Here is a 14,216-nt window from a genome sequence, read left to right as displayed (position 1 = left end):
CAATGATGACAAGTAAAAGATGTTAATTTTTCCAAAAAAATAAAGTGCAATCCTAAGCTTAAAATGGAAGATGAAGTAAAGCCAAACAGAGATAGTTAGAAAGAGCTAAAAACTTCTACTCAATATGGTTCAAATCAACAGTGCTTTCATGATCAACGTTCTAGTTAAAAAAAAAATTATTGCTTTTCTAATGCTATAATCATCAATTAAAGATAAAAGATGAAGTAAAACTCAACAAATAAAAATCAGAAAGAACCAAAAACTACTACTCAATTTGGTCTAAATCACAAGTGGTTCTATGATGAAACACACTCAAAAGGTACATCCTTAAGTACACATTCACACAAATATAATTGATAAAACACAAAAAAAGATGGCTTTCTATTGGAAAACATATTTAAAACAAGAGGGAACAAACCCCAATTTTTATAAGATAATGACTAATAAAATCATATAGTAGGTGGGGTAAATAATAATGTTAAGAGTGCATGACAAAAACACAACCTCTTATAATCTAGTAAGCCCAAAAAGATTTTCAGTCGCTTGTGATATTTACCCAAAACTTGTACGATGAGCATTGCCTCATCATAAGAAACGCCATCAATGTCAACAATTACTTCAGTCAATAATTTTTTCCTTTTTTCAAGTATCACATGGACAATTCCATATGCTTTTTCAGGAGGTGCTTTAAGATTTGCTTCATTAGCAGTGGCTTTGACTATTGCTTTAAATCTATGACTAACCATTTCTACAAATTTGTAAAAATTTTCAAATATTTTCTCCATTGATGGGTCCATAACAAGACCTTTTCTTTTTCAACGTGTTTACAAAATATAAGTCTCAGATCCCATAGGTGATGAAACCAGAAAAGGTTTCTATGTGGGCATAAAAACACATCACTTCGCATTTGAAAGAAGCTGGTGTCATCATTTAAATTAATGCTTCCTGCACATATTGCTCTAAATCATCACTAATATCCCATCTTCTACTATCATGTGCTCTATCTCGTGTAAATATCGAAGTAGGGTCATTGAAGAAAGGAAATGATTTTCCATATAAACCAACTGCTTTTTTGTAGTTTTACATGGTAGTGGAAATTCAAGTTATTAATACAAATAGCATAAAGAGTTCATTGCATAATTTCCAAATAAAATTACTTATACCTTAATATACTAGTTGTGTGCGCTTTTTTTATCGCATTTATTAGTTCCCTGTAATAGATACAATCACGTTTCGCTATCTAATTAGTCTTGCAGTATATGAAAAATTACATATGCAATTAACGAATGTTGTTACTGTGTACTTATATGGCCAAATAGATAATAATATATATATGAAAGTCCCAGAAGGACTTAAGATGCCTGAAACAATCTTTGCATGGTTTGAAACAATCTGGGCGTATGTGGTATCATCGCCTCAGTGAATATTTGTTAAAAGAAGGGTATAAGAATGACCCTATTTGCCCATGTGTGTTCATCAAGAAATCCGAAAAGGGATACGTGATAATTGGGGTATATGTTGATTTAAATATAATTGGAACTCCTAAAGAGCTTCCAAATACCGTTAATTATTTAAAGAAAGAATTTAAAATAAAAGATCTTGGGAGAACAAAATTTTGTCTTGGACTACAGTTCGAGCACATAGAGAGTGGTGTTTTTATCCACCAATCGACATATACAGAAAGGGTTTTGCAACGATTTAATATGCATAAAGCATATCCATTAACAAGCCCTATGGTTGTTCGATCCCTTGATATTCATAAAGACATTTTTAGACCTCAGGAAGATAATGAAGAATTACTTGGTACTGAAGTACCATATCTTAGTGCAATTGGTGCCTTGATATATCTTGCTAATTGTACTCGGCCAGATATAGCTTTCGCTATAAATTTATTATCAAGATACAGTTCTGCACCAACACAGAGACATTGGAATGGTATTAAACATATACTATGTTATCTTCGAGGAACAGTTGATATGGGATTATTTTATACACATGAATCAAAAAGACAATTAGTTGGATATGAAGATGCGGGATATTTATCTGATCCGCATAAAGCCCGATCACAAACTGGTTATGTGTTTACACATGGGGGAACGGCTATATCATGGCGTTCTATGAAACAAACTATAGCTGCTACTCCTTCAAATCATGTAGAAATACTTGCAATTCATGAAGCAAGTTGTGAATGTGTTTGGTTAAGATTAATGACACACCATCTTCAAGAAAATTGTGGTTTGTTGTCCCAGAAGGACAGCCCAACAATATTATATCAATACAATGCAGCTTGTATAGCTCAATTGAAAGGAGGATACATTAAAGGCGACAGAACAAAACATATATCACCGAAGTTATTTTTCACATACGATCTTGAGAAAAATGGTGATATCCATATTCGTAAAATACAATCCAGTTGAAAAATCCTGCAGATTTATTCACTAAGGCATTACCCACATCAACTTTTGAAAAGTTTGTTCGCAAGATTGGGATGCGCCGCCTCGTGATCTTTTCAATAATGTTCTCTTCAAGGTGTCAGTATACTGCTACTGCATTTTTTCCTTCATCATGGTTTTGTCCAACTGGGTTTTTTCCTAACAAGGTTTTAATGAGGCAGCAGATGAAGCGTATACAGGAAAGTTGTACTCTTTTTCCTTCACTAGATTTTTTCCCCAATCGGGTAGTAAGGTTTTAACGAGGCACTCCTATATAATGAACATTCGAGGAGTGTTATGAAACATTAAAAACTGAATGCCCATTATGTTTCTTACAAACCCCTTTCGACTCTTGCCGTTTCATTTTAAGTAAAAGTTTTATTCGGTTTCAAATTTAAACCCTATATATATGTACCAAAAGAATGAAAATAATAACAACAAGAAATAGAACTTCCTTTACTTTATGTTTGTTCTATGTTTGTCTTGATATATTATATAGTTTTATAACAGTATTGATATATAATATATATTTTTAGATATATTTTTAAATATATTTAATTAAAAAAATGAATTAATGACCGTTGTAAAATACATATGTAAAATATCCCATCTCTATCCTCTCTATCCTCTCTCTCCCCTCTCTCTCTCTCTCTCTCTCTCTCTCTCTCTTCCTCTTTATCTCTCTCTTTCACTTCTTCTGGCCCTCTTATTCTCTCTCGTTCCCTTTTTCTTCAAGTGTTTCAGCCCTTTCGATGAATATCGCTGGTACTCGATTTCTAGGGTTTCTCTCAAGCCTGTATTGGAGAAATTTCGATCGAGATCTCTTGCATTCCAAACCTTCTAGTTCCTTTCGATCTCAGGCGCTGAAGGTACTCTTGAATCCCTTCTTGTTTCGGTTTCTTCCTCTTGATCGGCATCGTATTTCAAATTCCTCACCCTACTCTTGCGATCTGGTTCTAGGGTTAGCGTTTGTGTTTGATCTATGATCGATATCGTGCTTGAGGTTTTTCTTGTCATGGAAATGGAGAAGGTTGTCACGGAGCCAAAATGCTAGAAGAGGTGTTCATCACTGAACGGTAGCATAGAACAGTGCCTTTGCCTTATTCTTGAATTGTGAGTTCTACATCCCCACTGCCTGACATTTTTCTGCTGTTTATTGCTTGCTTGTTAGCACTTTCCTTAGTTTTTTCTATTTCTTTTCAAATTTAATCAACTGAAAATGTTCTACTATTTATTTATGGTTTGATGTCACAAAATTATATACATGCGTTTGCTCCTTAAATTTTTTGTGTGCATGTTGCCATTCCATGCTTATTTATTACTGAAATGGCAATAATTTTGGTGGTTGAATGCTCCTGATTTCTTCTGGTACACATTGCTATATTTAATTATGTTGAATGTGAATGTCAGATAGTTTATAAGTGTGAATTGTTGAAGGAGTATGTTTCTCATAGTTATAGGTTTTTCTTAATCTAATATAAAATATAAATGCAGTTCAGATGCATTAAGATGCAGTCAAGTCTGGTCTCTAATGACCTGAGACTGAGAATATGTAGTGTGATTTGGTGTGATATGATGGTCTTCAAGTTAACAACAGAATCCAAATGTAAACACTGTAGCATGAAATTAAGATCATGGTTTCATCTTCATAACATTAGTATTTCAATTTTTTTTGGCGAGATTTCTATTAATATTTTCCTGTTCTGATAAAAACAAAGTTTGTTTTATACTTTGCTAATTTGTTTTTTAAATTTTTCAAGTTTGCAATGAAGCTTGACATGCTTTTTTCTTTAAAATGGGATGTTTTCATTGATGAAAAGTTTCAATAGATTTGTGTAATCTGGACTTAGACAAAATTTGAATATGATGATATGTATGGATAATATCTGGCATAGTGGAGTAGCTCTGGGTAATGGAACCTTCCTTGAATTTGGGTTTGCATATTATATGTGCCTGTCTTGAACCTAACCTGCCCACACTTGTTTTTTCAACTAGAGTTAGTTGAAAAAATGTCCTTGGAATAAGTTGACTACATCATTGATGAGCATAATATAGACATTGACTCGAGCACTCTTAGAAATGTGAAGGTAATGTATCTGTTCAGCCACTACTTGTCAAGGGATAATTCATGACTTTGATGTTACATAGAACCTTAAGTATCTTGAACTATTGTCTGACGTAGACAAGTAAGTTTCTATCTTTCCTTTTCATTTAATTTGGTTGCAATTTTAGACTAGGTTCTATCAAACACTAGTGCTATAATTTATTGACCACAGGTTTTTATAATTGATTTCTAGTCACTGTAAATTGTGCGACTGTGGCATCATTTCAACATTTCTTTTCTTGATAGCATTAAAGTAATCGATTGTAATATGTTGGGTTTATTACTCATCACTATTCTTTTATTTGGTGCAAACATGTGAACATTAAACCTGTATCTTGTTAGTAAGAAAGTGATTCCAGTCCTCTTACACGACATCATTATTTTCCAACGGGAAAGTAGAATAAAATTAAGGGAAACTCAGATATGTTTATAGATGCTCACCATGTGGATGTTAACCTGACAGCTTTAGAAATTTCTATTTCCCATTTTATGTTTTTATGATTAGGAATACCAATTAAGATGATTGGAAACTTGAGCATTGTCTATATGATCACAGTGATGGTTCATTTTTCTTAAAAACTTATACCTTTGCTTTCAGGTAACTATATTCAAACAACATGCAAAAAGGTTGGCTGCTTTAAACAGCAGATTGATTGGCATCAAAGTTGGAGACTTTTGGTAAGATAAAAAAAAATTATATCTCTGGTTAGATGACATATTTATTTATTTATTTAACACACTGATCACTTCTTAGCTATGTTAAAGAAGGCCTTGTTCTTGGCCAACTCATGGGAAACTGATTCACAATTACCTTGAGGTAAATCTTGCACGCATATGTTATATCAATATTCACATATTCCTTTTCTTGGTTCTAACACACAGATCATATCCACTCATATTTTACTAGAGGTGTTGTGGCAGAATCTCAGGATATTGTGAAAGCTGCAGCTGATGGTTTGAGCTAGAATGGGTTTATCAACTATTATGGTTTACAGGTTGGGGATAAAACAAATTTTTACAAAAGGTTCTACATATTTTGTACATTGTTGTGATGTCTTAAAGTAACCCCTCTATTTTATTTCTTTTTATTTTAATGTTATTATTATATATTTTTATTTTTTATTTTTTATTTTTACAAATGCAATAAGCGTTTTGGAAGTGGTTCAGTGCCTATTCACATGATTAGAGCAGCATTGCTAAAAGGGGAATGGTAGCACGCTGTGGATTTGATTCTTAACCCAAGAGAAGGAGATATCCTTAAACAATTGATATGCTTTGAGCTTGGTTCTAGTTATGGCTCTTAGACTATTGTCATTGGGTACTTCTTCTTATTAGTTGTTCTCCTATTTTTTTTTAAGTGTTTAGATCAAACAACATGCTTTTGTAAGGGATACTTGTGAATCCTACAAGGAAAATGGTGATATTGATATAGCCCTGAGGCAGTTTCCTCACCATCTTGTTGCTGAGAGAGCTGTTGTAAGCCTTCTCTCTCTCATACACACACACGCACAAACGCATGCACGCACGCACATCATGGTAAAGTGTGTTTTGATATACATTTGTTCATTACTTGCTTGACTATCCATCCTCTTCACTTGGATAATGTTTTTTTTTTGTTATATAGCATCAATATCTGAAGAAATGCCCTGGAAACTATCTGTAGGCACTAAAAGCGATACCTAGAACTCTTAGAATGATGTATGTAATTGCATTAAGTTTGAGTTGCCCATACTGCATTGTGTTTTATATCTCACACTAAAGTCTCATCTATGACTTATTTTCACTTATTAGTTGCTTTATATCTTCATGAACTCCAAATAGTTGTCTTTTCATTAGAAACAATTGACATGTATTGTAGGTTTATAAGTTTTCACCTACTAATGCTCTTGCAATTTCTGCCTATCTGCTTTCTTCAATGGACAGGGTAATTGTAGTTTACTTTGGAAGACAGTTCTTTTAACTGTTAGGTGCTCTATTGTATGAAATTGAACCACAAAAGGCAGTCACTTATTGGTTGCTTTATATCTTCATGAACTCCAAATATTATACAGTGGTGCAAACTTGTGTTGTTGCATGTTATAGCATTGCTTTGGGTGGTATGATATATATATATATATATATTTTTTGGCTTTGGTTTTTTAGAGTGTTCATGTACAAATGATGATGAGGAATAAGGTTAATTTTTGCAGGTGGATTTGGATCTTATTTACCAAGTTATAGATGATACATAATATGTATCTCAAACATCATATGTCAGAGTGTCTTAGAGACTCGTTGCTGGATTCCTGAATTTTGAAATGGTTCAAATCAACAGGTGAGCCTGTGGCAACTTGATGCCAATTCTTTTAAAGAAATCAATCATCTTTCTGCCTTTGCAAATGCGATTTTGCATCATCTTATTTAATTAAATGAATGTGTTAGCATATTTTCTTATTGCTAACATTCTTATATTCCTACATGAATTGTAATGTCTATAATATATGATATCTTGTCATGCCGGATGTGTCTTTGGAGAAATAATTTGTTCTTTTATGTCAACAAGAGGTGTAGTTTAAACTTGATACAACTTTATATTTTTATCAAGTGCCAGGCTGTGGTAGTTGAAATTAAAATATCACATGCCCAAATGTAGCAGCACTTTCTTTTCTTGCTGAAATCTATCAAAATTGATGTGCTGCAATTCAGTAGTCCAAATTCAGGAAACTTAATTCTTCTTGGCCAACCTTGCACTGTGGGCAAGGCTAGTGGTATGATGAATGCTTGTTTTTAGAGTGTTGGTTGGGTGAGATGGAAAGATAGTCGAAGAAAGCATGTGGGGATTGGGAATTGGCATGGTTAATGTAAGCACTGTAAGGGTTCAGAGAGAATTGAATGAAGAACTAGTAAAACAAAGAAGAGGAGAACACAAGGGATGAGGGCATTAGGGGATAACATTTCAACCGGGTGAGGTGGATTTTATCTGGACAATCTTTAGTTTTGCTTTGGTTATTCCTTAAACTAACATGCAAAAGTTTTCAGCATGTCTTCAAAATGGAGAACATTCTATGAGTTTCTACATTGATTTGGTGTTCTTGCCCCTAAAATACTGGAAAGAAAGTAAGTGTCTTTTTACTTTTTAATATAGTAAGTGTTAGTTAGATCTAAAATGCATGGAAGCTCAGATTCTTTTTATAGAATTTATATATGGATTCATGTAAATTTTTGCTTCTGAACGCTATGATGATAATGTCGCCTATTAGAAGATTTTGGATAAGAAGGGCCTGCTAGGTTACCAGGTCAAGGAAATAATTCGGAAATGACTTGTTTCTTATTTTTCCTTTAAAGGTTTTTATATAAATATATTATTTATAGTTGCTTCCACTATGTTGTGGATGTATGAATTCCCATACTTTTAAAACTATTATAAGTTATGTTGTCATTCCACAGATTGATCATTATTGGTCCCTTAATTGTAGTAACTCATTATGTCTGTGCCGGCTTGGTCTTTTGGGTAACATCAAAGTGAACTCTAAAAAATTCATGGCAGTGAGTAGTTGCCAGATATATGAGATTCTTTATCCATATGCTGGCAAAGGCAAATTATGAAGTTTGTTTGGTTCTTTTTATTTACCTTTCTGGTGAAAGGAATTTGTCCCCTGTCAAGTGGTGGTAAACAAGGGCTAAAGTGAAAATTTTAAATACATGTATGTTACTGAGTTTCTTGCATGGGTTTGATCATTTAGCATAAGTCATCATTATACATCTGAAGATTATGTTGTGGATAAGGTCATAGGTATGACATTAACGTTGTATTATTACTCTTTTCCATGTGTATGGCAGCCTAGTATATATTGTGAAACCCTCTTTTAATATTAATGGTCGTTCTTTGCTGGCAGATTGGAAAGACCAAGGTATTCCTGAGAGCTTGTCAGATGGATGAATTACATGCAAGAAGAGCTGAAGTTCTTGGAAGAGTAGCCTTACTGGAGAGGAAAAATATTCTCTGAAGTTGATAAAAATGTTTTAGAATGCTATGAATTCAAAGTCCATCCTTTGTGTAAAATCACAATTAAATCCTGATGTCTACTTGCTCACTTTGTAAAGATGTATTCTTAAATACAAGTTATGAGTTTGTATATTTGAAGATATAAATATTATTAATTTTAATGTTGCTTTTATTTACAAATTTTTAGATGTTATGAATATTACAATTAGATGTTGATTTTTAATGGTATGCATAACAATTATTAGTAAAAATTGAATTATTATTGTATTTTTGGTTGTGGGAAATATATATATTTAAATTAATTTGGCAGATATTAGACCTAAAGAGGCGGAAAAGTTAGTCATTATATGACTTATAGCGGCGGATTTTTTTGCCGCTAAAAGCTTGTGCAGGCGCTCTAAAAATCGGCTCTAAAAGTGTACATTTCCGCCGCAACCGCTATTGCGACAGAGAATTTAGTGGCAAATTTAACAAATGTTGGTATGGGTTTTTAGTGGAGGATATAACACCCTATAGCGGCGGATGTATGGGTTTTTAGTGGAGGATATAACACCTATAGCGGCGGATGTTTCCGCCGCTATAGGGTGTTATTCTTGTAGTGCTTTGTGGCTAAATTTATAATTTTTATGAGCATATGCAGCATTTGTGGTCAAATTTATTATATTACATTAAGATCCAATGTTGCTCGAGATATTTGTTTCTTATATGGTTTGCTATTACTTGTAACTTTGGGCATATTTGTGCCATTTGGTCTAGGTGAGTTACTATTTATTGTTTTCGAAGACTGATTTATTTCATTTTTGGCCAGGGAATCGACGTGCTAAGAATATCGAGGGGGTAATGTTTCAATTGGAGCAGGAAGCTCAAAGTCATTCCTAATTTGATTTTATATCATCCTAGAGAGAGTTTCACCTTGTCATGGCAATGAATACCACTGTTATTTCATCAGTTAATAAGATCTAACTCAAGGCACATTAGCCAAACATTTTGAACACTTTCACATCATCTTCGGGTTATGTGAATTAATGAAGCTGTTTACTACTCATTATCATTTATAGCAAATTGTTTTAATCATAGTTTATTTTTCTGGTTTGGTACTTCTAGAGTTGCATGTTTGTGCATTGTGTATTGATGTAAAATATCGAATAATCTTTGAAGTTGATTCTTTTAAAATTTTAGATTTACATATTTGGTTAAATGGTGACAGATATAAGCTGGACTACTTGCCGAGTGACAAAAATTGGGATCATTTGCACAAGTTCTGCCATTTTGTAGCCGGCTTCTGAATCAAGATACACAATCCATGTGCTTTTGGATGTTTGACACACTCATCAAACTAATTTATTATTATTTAAGCTACGCTTTATTTCATATTTTAGAATTTGATGTCAGTAAGAGTGGGAAATGGTGTGTGTATATATATACACTTAACTTTGCCTATAAATTTTGAAACTGAAGTTTAACTCTTTATTCAAGCAAGATCAAGTCCAATAATGAAACACTGCCTGTTAATCAATAAGAAACTTCATGGGCAGTTTGTTTTGATAAACTATGTTGATTTTCATTCTTGAAGATATATGTACTTGATCAAGGGGTGTCCTAAAAACAATGAAGCAAAGTGACATGGTAAACAATATTTATCATTGTGAAAATAAATTATGAGCCGAAGAAAGGCAGTCAACTGCAAGAAAGATAGAACCACTTCTATATAATTATTAAAAAGACATTTGACATTTTCTGAGTTAAGTTCTATCTTACTATTTTCTTTATGTTCTAATCCTTTCTGCATTGTTTGGGTGTTGCACCAAGAGTTCTCATATTTAGATTTATGTTCTTATTTAGATGGCACATCTTGCCCTATGGAGGATGACTTTTTTAGCTGACTTGTGGAAAATGGTGCCATCGAAAGTTGCTCAGATCATGTGTCTACTATTGTGATTGAAGATGATATCCAGACAAGATAGGTATCAGCAAAAAATGTAGTAAGAAATATTATGTCTTCAATTAATGGCATCTGGAAAGTAAATGATAAACTTCCTACAGCTCTCATCCTGACTTTATGAGAACATGGTAATTATTCAGATTTCAGTTGCACCCTGGTTATTATTTATCCAATTACGGTGTTCTAAGTCTTTCATTGCCTTGTTTGGTGTTTCACAGAGCTTGGTCAACATTTGCAGAAGACAACTAAGGATCTACAGATGGAAGTTAAGAACTTCCGAGTAGCCAGTGGCGATCTTCATTTGAGACATCGACTATTAACAGAGAAAGTCCGAAGCCATCGAGATATCCATGTGATAAAGATGGCTAATCATAAATGGTTGTCAGGTGAGCATTTGACTTAGTAAGACTATGCTTCCAAAGTTTAACCACACATTAGAAGCCTTTAAGATTCTTTAATGGCTTAATGTTTGTAAATAATGAACTTTAGTTTTTAGCTTTGGCCGCAATCATTGTAAAATTTTTATGGACTGCTTTTTTGGTGATCTTGTGTAGAGGAACTTGCAAAAACTATTGTAGAGTTGGAAGAAAGCAATAGTAAATTGTCAATTCTGAAGGCACAAAGAGATGCTATTCAAGGAGCACCTTTTCTTTTTCAAGCTCTAGGAAATAAACAAGTTGGTGGACATAAGATAAGAGATAGACAGAAAGAGTTGCAAGATTTGGAGTCTACATTTAATGAGTTGAAGGTTGTCTTTGATGAGCCTCCTTAAATGTCATTGGTAGCATAGAATAGAGTACCTTCTAATGACTTAATTGTACTCTTGAACATAAATTAGTTTCTAGCCGGTTGGTAGAAATTAAAGAGTCTACATGAGGAAAGAATAGATATACTAAACAAGCTAGCCAATTTACAGGTTTGTTTTACTATTTTGTTTGTGTTCCAACTTTTACTTTGTTATTAAACTGATCCTCCTTAAATTTACTTGTATTCAAGCTATAATTGTGCCATTTGTTGATGTTTTCCCAGAACACCTTGGTGGATGTCAAGAGTATACAATCATCCAAAATTTTTTTGTTGCTGGCTGAACATTTTGGAAAATCAAAGTCGGAGGTGGACCAATGCCCTGTAGCTTGTATAATAAATTACTTGAGTGAAGTCCTTTCCTTTGTTGCTGATATTATTTTTGATCTTTACTTTCATAGGTGGAAAAAGAGAATTATATATGGAAGGAAAAAAAGAAATGAATGTGAAAGTTGGTATGGTTGATGTTTATCAACTTGGTAGTACTGATCTTGTTCTGCTAATTATTGGAGTTTTTTTTTGTGACTTTTGCTTTGTTTTCTTGCACAAGTTGGTGATTTCAAGGTTTCTGTTCGATTTGGATGATCTCTGTTTTTTCTGAGCCTGGTAAGCTCTCCCATCTGCTTTTTTTTTTGTTTGATTTTTTTTACCGATGTGGATTGTTACCGTGAGGAAAAAATTGTTATTATGTTTTTTTTTAGTTTGCAAAGTTGATGTTTGAATGTGGAAGTAGATATTTTTATTGAGAATTTTATTCATGTTGTTGTGATGCTTGTAGAATTGGGAGACTTTTATTTGTTGCAGTTATCCAAGCTATTGTTTTGAATAATGTCTGTGAGAAAATTTGGTGAAAAAAAGAAATCATGTTTCATACTTTTTGCTTGAAGCCACTACGGTAATAGCAAAGTGGTTAAGAAACTTGATTGTTACGCACTTGATTGAGGGTTTGATCATTCCCTCCTAATTTATCATTGGAGTAGAAAAATAAAAAATATGTTTGGAATGATTTGTGTATGTACGTAAATTTTCTGAGAATTTTATTGATATTGTGAATTTATGATGATTATGTGATGGGAGGACTATGATTTTTTGACGTCATTTCCATGCAATAGAGTCGAATTACTATTAAGAAAAAAAAAGAAGAAAGAAAATAGAGAGTTCATGTTTTGCATGGTTGATGGTTGATTGTGAAAGTAGATATTTGAGCTGAGAGTTTAATTTATGTTGTTATTTGGTAATGCTTATGTTATTGTGATTGGTGGACTTTGATTTATTGCAGTTGCCCATGATAGATTTGGAAAGAATATGAGAAGAACCAATCTTGGACCTTGTTTCCTTCAGGTGAGCATATAGTTGTGTTTCATTTTAATTTTCCCAGAGCATACAGGGGCATTAAAAATTAATAATAAATAAATAGAGTTCCAGTTAGTGTCGGGCTCTTTGCTTTATCAATCTACTAAATAATAGAGGCAGGAACCAAATAAGAAAGAAGAACAAGCAATATTTTAAATCCATTTGATTAGGAGTGTCTCTGTTACGGATCAATGGCGCCGGTCACCACACAGAACACTCTCTGTTGAAGAGAAGAGGTAAACTAGAACAGAAGAGAAGCAGCAAAGAAACACGGTCAAAGAAAAACAATTTGACTCTCTGAGAATAGCCAATGAGCAAACAGCACTCACTGGTATTAATATATTCAAAACAACATTGACTGACAACTAAACCACAAACAGCACTCCCAAGGATGTTGTGCTCATCGGCCCGCAAATGTCCATATGCACCAACTGTAAGCACGATGAGGTTCTCCTGGATTTAGTTGCTGGAAATGCCCCTCTTGCATGTTTGCACATGGCACACTCTTCACATTGTGTCACATAACTTAACTTAGGCAATCCAATAACATTCTCCTTCTGTGCAAGAGTCTCCAAACTTCTATAGTTTAGATGCCCGAATCTCCTATGCCACAGCTCAGACAAGTTATGCTTGGCCATTGCTAGATTCAACCTCTCCACTCTTGCAAGATCTAGAGGAAACATGTTGTTGTTTAGCCTTGGAATTTCAACCACTTGCTCCCCTGTGTGATCATCATTGATAACACACTTGTTACTTTGAAAAACAACCGAGTACCCTTTGGTTAGAAGCTGCCCAACACTGAGCAAATTGTGAGCCAGCCCCGAAACCAATTGTACTCCTTGAAGCTGTTTGAATTAATCATTCGACATACATATGGTTACGGTTCCCACTCCAAGTACTTCCATTTCTTTATCGTTACCAAGACGTACAGTAACCTTCAGAGATTCATCCAGACTAGAAAACAAGTTTCTCTTGCCCGTCATATGATTAGAACACCCCGAGTCTACCAACCAAACCGAGGTTGATGTTTCACCTGCATCAGTGCTAACCATGAAGACATTCTTCACATCTCGTTCCTCCACGACCAATGAAGCTCCCTTCTCAGGTTGTTTGCTTCTTTCCTTACACTCCGCCTTAACATGACCATACTTTTTACATTGGAAACACTGAATGTTAGCTTTAGAATCACCACCTTGACCTCTTGACCACCTGCCTCTCCCTCTTCCTCTGAAGAAACCTCTTCCACGTCCTCGCGGGGAGCTCCACCCACCAGTTGTGCTAGAGCTTCCTTTCTCCTTGGACTGAAAAGATGAGCCATCACCCTTCACATATAGTGCCTTCTCACTGGCCTTCCCCGCAGATCTGTTAACCCTGAACTCATGGGCTTGGAGTGACCCGCAGAGCTCGTCAAGGGTGAGCATTGACAGGTCCCTGGATTCTTCCATCGCGACAGCAACGTAGTCGAACTTCGGCGCCAAGCTTCGCAACACCTTGGACACCACCTCTGACTCCGAGAGCTTGTGTCCGAGGCCTCTCACCTGGTTTACTATCGCAACAACCTGTGCCCTATAACTTTGAACACTTTCGCCATCCTCC

At 34.5% G+C, this 14,216-nt stretch overlaps 1 long non-coding RNA gene across 13 annotated transcripts; it reads left to right on the top strand.

Moving 5' to 3' along the window:
* Positions 1-3,105: 3,105 nt before the first annotated feature.
* Positions 3,106-8,682, top strand: LOC120282280. Of its 13 annotated transcripts, XR_005542935.1 has the most exons (10): positions 3,106-3,301; positions 3,393-3,545; positions 5,135-5,214; positions 5,291-5,353; positions 5,444-6,072; positions 6,161-6,234; positions 6,726-6,850; positions 7,127-7,479; positions 7,555-7,632; positions 8,412-8,682. It is a non-coding gene; the product is annotated as an uncharacterized LOC120282280 (long non-coding RNA). The 13 variants fall into 13 exon arrangements; XR_005542933.1 differs by having other exon boundaries at positions 5,444-5,531; positions 5,685-6,850; XR_005542937.1 differs by lacking the exon at positions 6,161-6,234 and having other exon boundaries at positions 5,444-6,012.
* Positions 8,683-14,216: the final 5,534 nt, after the last annotated feature.

The sequence above is a fragment of the Dioscorea cayenensis genome, chromosome 18 (assembly GCF_009730915.1).
Source record: "Dioscorea cayenensis subsp. rotundata cultivar TDr96_F1 chromosome 18, TDr96_F1_v2_PseudoChromosome.rev07_lg8_w22 25.fasta, whole genome shotgun sequence".
Classification (NCBI taxonomy): Eukaryota; Viridiplantae; Streptophyta; class Magnoliopsida; order Dioscoreales; family Dioscoreaceae; genus Dioscorea; species Dioscorea cayenensis.
Note: the sequence above shows the minus strand (reverse complement) of the source record. Positions and strands in the feature narration are given on the sequence as shown.